Here is a 9,870-nt window from a genome sequence, read left to right as displayed (position 1 = left end):
TCCTCCTCTCTTGATCCTTGAAAACTTCCTCCACACCAAACTCAAAACAACTCATTAGAGGGTTAGTGCATAATCAAAATTCACATGTTCAGAGGTGACATAATCATTCTTAACACTTCTGGACATTGCACAAAGCTACTGAAAGTTAATGGAATAGATAAATCCATCAAGCATAGCAAAACAGGCAATGCGAAATAAAAGGCAGAATCTGTCAAAACAGAACAGTCCGTAAAGACGAATTTTATAGGTGCACCAGACTTGCTCAGATGAAAATTCTCAAATTGAATGAAAGTTGCGTACATATCTGAGGATCACTCACGTAAATTGGCAGAATTTTCTGAGTTACCTACGAAACTACTTGCTCAAATTCGTGACGAGCAAGAAATCTGTTTCACGCGCAGCAATCCAAATCTAGTATGAACCTTACTATCAAAGACTTTACTTGGCACAACAATGTAACAAAATTAAGATGAGGAGAGGTTGCTACAGTAGTAACAACTTCCAAGACTCAAATATAAAACAAAAGTGCTGTAGTAAAATCATGGGTTGTCTCCCATAAGCGCTTTTCTTTAACGTCTTTCAGCTAGGCGCAGAAAGTGTGTATCAAGTGTTATCAAGAGGCGAAGCATCAACATCGGGGTTTGGAGTTTTCTCAACTATGCATTGTATCTTATCTATGTAAGTTTCAGAGGCTCCCTTTTCATTACCCTTAGGCTTGCTACTCTCATCAAACAAATTTTCAGGAACAATCCAATCAAAATTCTTTTCTAGTGCCTCGCACATTCCCAAGAGCTTGCAAGGTATTGATGTTTTAATATCCCCCTCATAATTAACTTTATTAGTGTACTTTTGTCTATATTTTTCCATCTTTTCAAGGGTGCTAGCAAAGTTCGTATAAGAGCCAAGCATATTATATTTAGTAAAGACTTTTCTAGCTTCTCTTGCTACATCACCAAATTCTTTAAGAAGGGTTTCTAAGACAAAATCTTTCTTTTCTCCTTCTTCCATATCACCTAGTGTAAGAAACATATGCTGCATTACGGGGTTGAGGTTAACAAATCTAGCTTCTAACATGTGTACTAAAGAAGCAGCAGCAATTTCATAAGTAGGAGCAAGTTCTACCAAGTGTCTATCTTCAAAATCGTCAACCGTACTAATATGAGTGAAAAAATCTTCTATATTATCTTTCCCAATGATAGACCCTCGTCCTACTGGTACATCTTTAAGAATAAACTTAGAAGGAAACATAATGAAATAAGTAAAGTAAATGCAAGTAACTAATTTTTTTGTGTTTTTAATATGGCAAACAAGATAGTAAATAAAGTTAAAACTAGCAACTAATTTTTTTTGTGTTTTGTTTTAGTGCAGCAAACAAAGTAGTAAATAAAAGTACAGCAAGACAAAAACAAAATAAAGAGATTGGAGGTGGAGACTCCCCTTGCAGCGTGTCTTGATCTCCCCGGCAACGGCGCCAGAAAAAGAGTTGCTGGCGTGCAGTTGACGTGGGAGTTAGAAATCTCTGTGGTGTAATTTCCCTTCACGTCCCTGGCAACGGCGCCAGAAAAAGTGCTTGATGTCTACGCGCGCTTCTATTCCTGTAGACAGTGTTGGGCCTCCAAGAGCAGAGGTTTGTAGAACAGCAGCAAGTTTCCCTTAAGTGAATCACCCAAGGTTTATCGAACTCAGGGAGGAAGAGGTCAAAGATATCCCTCTCAAGCAACCCCTGCAATCACGATACAAGAAGTCTCTTGTGTCCCCAACACACCCAATACACTTGTCAGATGTATAGGTGCACTAGTTCGGCGAAGAGATAGTGAAATACAAGTAATATGGATGAATATGAGTAGTAGTAACGGCACCAGAAAATAGCTTGCTGGCGTGCAGTTGATGGTAGTAATATTGCAGGAAGTAAAGATGCAGTAAAACAGTAAATAAGCGATGTTTGCAGTGTTTGGAAACAAGGCCTAGGGATCATACTTTCACTAGTGGACACTCTCAACATTGATCACATAATAAAACCACTCTACACTCTCTTGTTGGATGATGAACACCATTAATTGTGTAGGGCTACAAGAGCACCTCAATGCCGGAGTTAACAAGCTCCACAACATTCGATGTTCATATTTAAATAACCTTAGAGTGCATGATAGACCAACGCAATTATACCAAGTACTAACATAGCATGCACACCGTCACCGACAGTACTATGAAAGGAGGAATAGATCACATCAATACTATCATAGTAATAGTTAACTCCATAATCTACAAGAGATTACAATCATAAACTACGCCAAGTACTACATGATGCACACACTTGTCAACATTACATCATGGAGGAGGAATAGAGTACTTTAATAACATCACTAGAGTAGCACATAGATTAATAGTGATACAAAGCTCATCATATGAATCTCAATCATGTAAGGCAGCTCATGAGATCATTGTATTGAAGTACATAGGAGAGAGATTAACCACATAGCTACCGGTACAACCCTTAGCCTCGATGGAGAACTAGTCCCTCCTCATGGGAGACAGCAGCGGTGATGAAGATGGCGGTGGTGTTGATGGAGATGCCTTCCGGGGGCACTTCCCCGTCCCGGCAGCGTGCCGGAACAGAGACTTCTGTCCCCCAGATCTTGGCTTCGCGATGGCGGCGGCTCTGGAAGGTTTCTCGTATCGTGGCTTATTTGTATCGAAGATTTAGGTCAGGGAGGCTTTTATAGGCGAAGAATCAGAGTCGGAGGGGGTCTGGGGCCACCACACAGTAGGGGGCGCGCCTGGCTCCTTAGCCGCGCCGCCCACACGTGTGGGCCCCCTGTGGCCCTCCTCTGGTCCCTCTCGGGTGTTCTGGAAGCTTCGTGGAATTATAAGATACTGGGCGTTGATTTCGTCCAATTCCGAGAATATTTCCTTACTAGGATTTACGAAACCAAAAACAGCAGAAAACGAGAACCGGCACTTCGGCATCTCGTCAATAGGTTAGTTCCGGAAAACGCATAAAATCATCATAAAGTGTGAACAAAACATGTAGGTATTGTCATAAAACAAGCATGGAACATCAGAAATTATAGATACGTTGGAGACGTATCACCCTACATGATCAAGATCATCTTTATGTAATCCTATATGTTGTATTTGCTGGGATCCGGTGAATATTGTATACTATGTTGAGATTGATTATATATTCATGTCATATGGTATTTGTGATCTTGCATGCTCTCCATTGCTAGTAGAAACTTTGGCCAAGTGGATACTTGTGACTCCAAGAGGGGGTATTTATGCTCGATAGTAGGTTCATGCCTCTAGTTTTCTGGGAGAGTGACAATAACTTCTAAGATTGTAGATGTGTTGTTGCTACTAGGGAGAAAACAACAATATTTTATCCAAGGGTGATTCTATTGTTTACTTTACACACATTTCTTAATACTATAATCTTTTACTTGCAACTTAATACTAAAAGGGGTTCGGACGATAACCGAAAGGTGGATTATTAGTCATAGACGCAGTTGTATTACAGTCTATGTATTATGTTGTAATGCCCAATCAAATCTCATAGTAATAATATTGTCATGTATGGTCCATATTCTATCAATCGTCCAGCTGTAATTTGTTCATCCAACATGCTATTTATCTTTATGTAGAGACACCTCTAGTGAACTGTGGATCCCGATCCTGTTTTCTTTAGTGATAAATTATACTGCAATTCCTGTTCTGTTTACTTTCTGCTAACATCTCTTTCCACTCGATACATCTAATCCTTTGTGTTCAGCAAACCGGTGAGATTGACAACCTCACTGTAAGTTGGGGCAAAGTACTTTGGTTGTGTTGTGTGCAGGTTCCACGTTGTTGCTGACGCTGGTAGTGCGCCTTGCCACTAGTCAGCTAGCAACACCTTCAGAAGTCACGCCTTTCTCCTACTGGTCGATTAAACCTTGGTTTCTTACTGAGGAAAAACTTGCTACTGTGCTCATCATGCCTTGGTTCCCCAACAGTGTGAAGTCGGCGTTACGATAAGCACCATCAACCGTCACCTTCACACCATGGGACAAGGTGTCCCTGGAGATCACATAATAAAACCACTTGAGTAGCATAATAGGTTAAGAATAACATCTACTTATTCCACTAGATTACAAAGCTCACGATCACATAAAGATCATATCATCGGAGAGAGAGATAGACCACATAGCTACCGGTAAAGCCCTCAGCCTCGGGGGAGAACTACTCCCTCCTCATCATGGGAGTCAACAACAACGATGAAGATGGTGGTGGAGTCGATGGAGATGGCTCCGGGGGCAATTCCCCATCCCGGCAGGGTGCCGGAACTGAGACTTCTATCCCCCGAAACTTGTCTTCGATGGCGGCGGAGCTACGGAACTTTTCGTGGGCGGAGGCTTATTGATTTAGGGTTTTCTGGTTGGGAGGCAATTTATAGGTGGAAGGGCGAGGTCGGTGGGCGCCAGGGTGCCCCACACCATTCCTAGGCGCGGCCAGACGTGGGCCTGCGCCTAGGGGTGATGTGGCCCCCTCGGTGCCCTCCTCCGTCTCTGCTTTGGACTCCGTCTTCGTTACAGTAAAATATGAACTTCGGCTTTCCTTTCATCCAATTCCGAGAATATTTCATGTACAAGTTTTCTGAAATATAAACATCATAAACAGGGAACTGACACTGTGGCATCTTGTCAAAAGGTTAGTTCCAGAAAATGCATAAAAGTGCAACGAAGTGTAAATAGAACATATAGAATTTGGTGTAAAACAAGCATGGAGCATCAAAAATTATAGATACGTTTGCAACGTGATATGGATATCCAGGCCTGGTACTCTAGGACAGCCATTGATATGATATTTGGGTCTAAGGTTGTACCAGTATTTTATTATAGTCTTGTTATTAGGAGATAATAATGTAGCCAGGTCATGTGGTGGGCCAAATTAGGGTTATTAGTGTGTCAGTTGGATTTGGGCCTGTCCAATCCAACTAGGGCTAGGCCCATAGTGGGGCACCCTAGCCCAGTAAGGGCTGGCCGGCCATCCACCCTCTCATATAAGGTGGAGGCACGGTTAGGGTTTAGAGAGAACAAGTTTATTCTAAAGTTTAGGTCATACCTAGTTGCGTGTGTTCACGTGTATCATCCCTCCGGGGGTACGGTGCTGCCGTTTATCTATATTATCCACTGCGAAGGTTCTTGTGTTCATCAAGGATTGTCTAGCTCAAGGTTTGAGGCGTATCGTTCATCGATCCGTTGCTTGCTGGATTCGTTCCCTCTTCTCCAGGCTACGTTCATCGCGTTGTTGGGAGGATTCTCTACCCCAGGTTCTCGCTGTGAAAGATCGGGCATCAGCTTAGGTGGATTGGCTTGGATCCACCGTATTATGTGGGCCGGTTGGGCCGGCGTCTAGGACGGACAGACCGGGCCCCAGGCCGACCGATTCGGCGTGCAGTCCTGCGGTACTACTGGCGTCCAGACCTGCAGCACTGCTATGCTGCTGTTGTTTGTTCGTCGCGGAGGGGAAGGAAGTTTGCTCTTCAAGAAGGACGACATTGGTGTTCAGAAGGGTGCATACTCGGGTGTGTTCAGCTTATTTGGATCTATGGCGTGCAGGAATTTGTTCTATGTGTCTTGGGTGGTATGCATGTTGCACTTTCAGTTTGTATTTGGAGGATGCATGTGTCTCAATCAGTTTGATGGAGTCGAAGACCAAAGGGGCGCCAAGGTCAAGACAAGCTAGTCGAGAGGGAGGTTGAGGTGTGGAAGACTGGCGAGGCTTGAGGATGAAGTTCGGCGATGTTCTTATCTGACGCTACCCTTTTTCTAGCAGACCCTCACGCGTTGGGGACAACGCTTCTTGAAGAAGGGGAGAGATGATATGGATATCAAGGCCTGGTACACTAGGACATCCATTGATATGATAATTAGGTCTAAGGTTGTACCAGTATTCTGTTATACTCTTGTTATTAGGAAATAAGAATGTAGCCAAGTCATGTGGTGGGCCATCTAGGGTTTTAATAGAGTCTGTTTGACTTGGGCTTGTCCAAGTCGAACTTGTAGGGATATGTTGCATAGAAAACAAAAAAATTCCTACCGCGAGAACGCAATCCAAGCCAAGATGCAATCTAGAAGACGGGAGCAACGAGGGGATGAACGAGTCTCACCCTTGAAGAATTCCAAAGCCTACAAGATGAGGCTCTTGTTGCTGCGGTAGACGATCACTTGCCGCTTTCAAAAGCGCGTAGAAGATCTTGACGGTGCCACAATCGGGCAGCACCTCCGTACTCGGTCACACGTTCGGTGTTGATGAAGACGACGTCCTTCTCCCCGTTCCAGCGGGCAGTGGAAGTAGTAGCTCCTACTTGAATCCGGCAGCACGACGGCGTGGTGTCGGTGTCGATGGAGATCTCCGGAGGAGCTTCGCTAAGTGTTGCGGGAGAGGTGGAGGAGAGGGGGGCGGCTAGGGTTTGGGAGAGGGGGTGGTCGGCCACTTGAGGGGTGCGGCCAAGCTATGGCTTGTGGTGGCCGGCCCCCTCCCCTTGCCCCTCATTATATAGGTGGAACCCCCAAGTGTTGGACTACAAGTCTTCGAATAAGACCCCAACCCAAAACCTTCCATGTGTAGGGAAACCTACCCAAGGTGGGATTCCCACCTCAAGTGGGACTCCCACCCTTCCATGAGGGGGAGGTGGCCGGCCACCTTAGGTGGAGTCCACCTGGGACTCCACCCCTAGGGTTGGCCGGCCATGGCTGGTGGAGTCCCTTCGGGACTCCGCCTTCCAAAGTGATTTCTTCCGGACTTTTCTAGAACCTTCTAGAACCTTCCATAAATGCACGGATCATTTCCAAACTTGGAATATGACTTCCTATATATGAATCTTATTCTCCGGACCATTCCGGAACTCCTCGTGATGTCCGGGATCCCATCCGAGACTTCGAACAATACTTCGAACTCCATTCCATATTCAAGTTCTACTATTACAACATCAAACCTTAAGTGTGTCACCCTACGGTTCGCGAACTATGTGGACATGGTTGAGAACTCTCTCCGACCAATAACCAATAGCGGGATCTGGAGATCCATAATGGCTCCCACATATTCAACGATGACTTTAGTGATCGAATGAACCATTCACATACGATACCAATTCCCTTTGTCACGCGATATTTTACTTGTCCGAGGTTTGATCATCGGTATCTCTCTATACCTTGTTCAACCTCGTCTCCTGACAAGTACTCTTTACTCGTACCGTGGTATGTGGTCTCTTCTGAACTTATTCATATGCTTGCAAGACATTAGACGACATTCCACCGAGAGGGCCCAGAGTATATCTATCCGTCATCGGGATGGACAAATCCCACTGGTTGATCCATATGCCTCAACTCATACTTTCCGGATACTTAATCCCACCTTTATAACCACCCATTTACGCAGTGGCGTTTGATGTAATCAAAGTACCTTTCCGGTATAAGTGATTTACATGATCTCATGGTCGAAAGGACTAGGCAACTATGTATCGAAAGCTTCTAGCAAATAACTTAATGACGTGATCTTGTGCTATGCTTAATTGGGTGTGTCCATTACATCATTCATATAATGATATAACCTTGTTATTGATAACATCCAATGTTCATGATTATGAAACTAATCATCTATTAATCAACAAGCTAGTTAAGAAGCTTACTAGGGACTCATTGTTGTTTACATAACACACATGTATCAATGTTTCGGTTAATACAATTATAGCATGGTATATAAACATTTATCATAAACACAAAGATATATATAATAACCACTTTTATTATTGCCTCTTGGGCATATCTCCAACAGTCTCCCACTTGCACTAGAGTCAATAATCTAGATTACATTGTAAGGTACCTAACACCCATGGCATTCTGGTGTTGGTCATGCTTTGCCCTAGGGAGAGCTTTAGTCAACGGATCTGCTACATTCAGATGACTGTGTACTTTGCAAATATTTACTTCTCCATCTTCGATGTATTCGCGAATCGAATGATAACGCAGCTTGATATGCTTCAGCCTCTTGTGTGACCTTGGTTCTTGTGCATTGGCGATGGCACCCATGTTGTCACAGTAGATGACTAGTGGGTCCAATGCACTAGGAACCACACCAAGCTCTACAATGAACCTCTTCATCCATACCGCTTCTGATGAAGCCTCTGAAGCCGCTATGTATTCTGATTCTATTGAAGACTTCACCACCGTGCACTGCTTCGAGCTTGCCCAGCCTATCATGAAGCACCATTCAATATAAACACGTACCCAGACTGTGACTTAGAGTCATCAGGATCAGTGTTCCAACTTGCATCGGTGTAACTGGTTACAACGAGCTCTTAGTCACCTCCATAACAAAGAAACATATCCTTAGTTCTTTTCAAGTACTTCAGGATATTCTTGACCGCTGTCCAGTGTTCCATTCCTGGATCACTTTGATATCTGCTAGTCAAACTGACAGCATGTGCTATATCCGGTCTAGTACATAGCATGGCATACATAATAGAGCCTATCGCCGAGGCATAGGGGATCCGACTCATCCTTTCTCTTTCTTCCGCCGTAGCCGGTCCTTGAGTCTTACTCAAGACCTTGCCTGGTAACATAGGTAAGAATCCTTTCTTACTTTCGTCCATTCTAAACTTCTTTAGAATCTTGTCCAGGTATGTACTTTGTGATAGCCCTATTAGGCTTCTTGATCTATCTCTATAAATCTTGATGCCTAATATATACGATGCTTCACCAAGGTCTTTCATTGAAAAACTATTATTCAAATAACCTTTTACACTGCTTAATAGTTCTATATCATTTCCAATCAATAATATGTCATCTACATATAATATCAGGAATGCTACAGAGCTCCCACTCACTTTCTTGTAAATACAGGCCTCTCCATGACACTGTATAAACTCGAAGTCTTTGATCACCTTATCAAAGCGTCGGTTCCAACTTCTCGATGCTTGCTTCAGTCCATAAATTGAACGCTGAAGTTTGCATACTTTGTCAGCATTTTTAGGATCGACAAAACCTTTGGGTTGTACCATATACAACTCTTCCTCAATGTCTCTATTAAGGAACGCCGTTTTGACATCCATCTGCCAAATCTCATAATCGAAAAATGCAGCTATTGCTAACAAAATCCTCACAGATTTTAGCTTCGCTACAGGTGAGAAAGTCTCATCGTAGTCAACACCTTGAATTTGTCGAAAACCCTTTGCGACAAGTCGAGCTTTATAGACAGTAATATTACCATCAACATCTGTTTTTCTCTTGAAGATCCATTTATTCTCGACAGCCTTTCGGCTATCAGGTAAGTCTACCAAAGTCCACATTTTGTTATCATACATGGATCCCATTTTGGATTTCATGGCTTCTTGCCATTTGTTGGAATCTGGGCTCATCATCGCTTCTTCATACGTCGCAGGGTCCTCATCATTGTTGTCCACAATTATGACATTTAGACAAGGATCATACCAATCAGGAGTGGCACGTTCCCTTGTCGATCCGCGAGGTTCGATAGCTATCTCGTTTGAAGTTTCATGATCATTATCATTAGCTTCCTCTCGTTGTCGGTGTAGGTCGCACGGGAACAACTTCCGGTCATTGCGCTACTCTGATCAACTAGTGAAGATTCATCAATCTCATCGAGTTCTACTTTTCTTCCAGTCACTTCTTTAGTGAGAAATTCTTTCTCAAGAAAGGTTCCGTTCTTAGCAACAAAGATTTTGCCTTCGGATCTGTGATAGAAAGTGTACACTATGGTATCCTATGAAGACGCATTTCTCTGCTTTGGGTTCTAGCTTGTCCGGTTGTAACTTCTTTACATAGGCTTCGCAACCCCAAACTTTAAGGAATGACAGTTTAGGTTTCTTGT

This window comes from Lolium rigidum, chromosome 4 (assembly GCF_022539505.1).
Source record: "Lolium rigidum isolate FL_2022 chromosome 4, APGP_CSIRO_Lrig_0.1, whole genome shotgun sequence".
NCBI classification, from domain to species: domain Eukaryota; kingdom Viridiplantae; phylum Streptophyta; class Magnoliopsida; order Poales; family Poaceae; genus Lolium; species Lolium rigidum.
The sequence above is the reverse complement of the archived record's forward strand: the minus strand, read 5'-3'. Positions refer to the sequence as shown.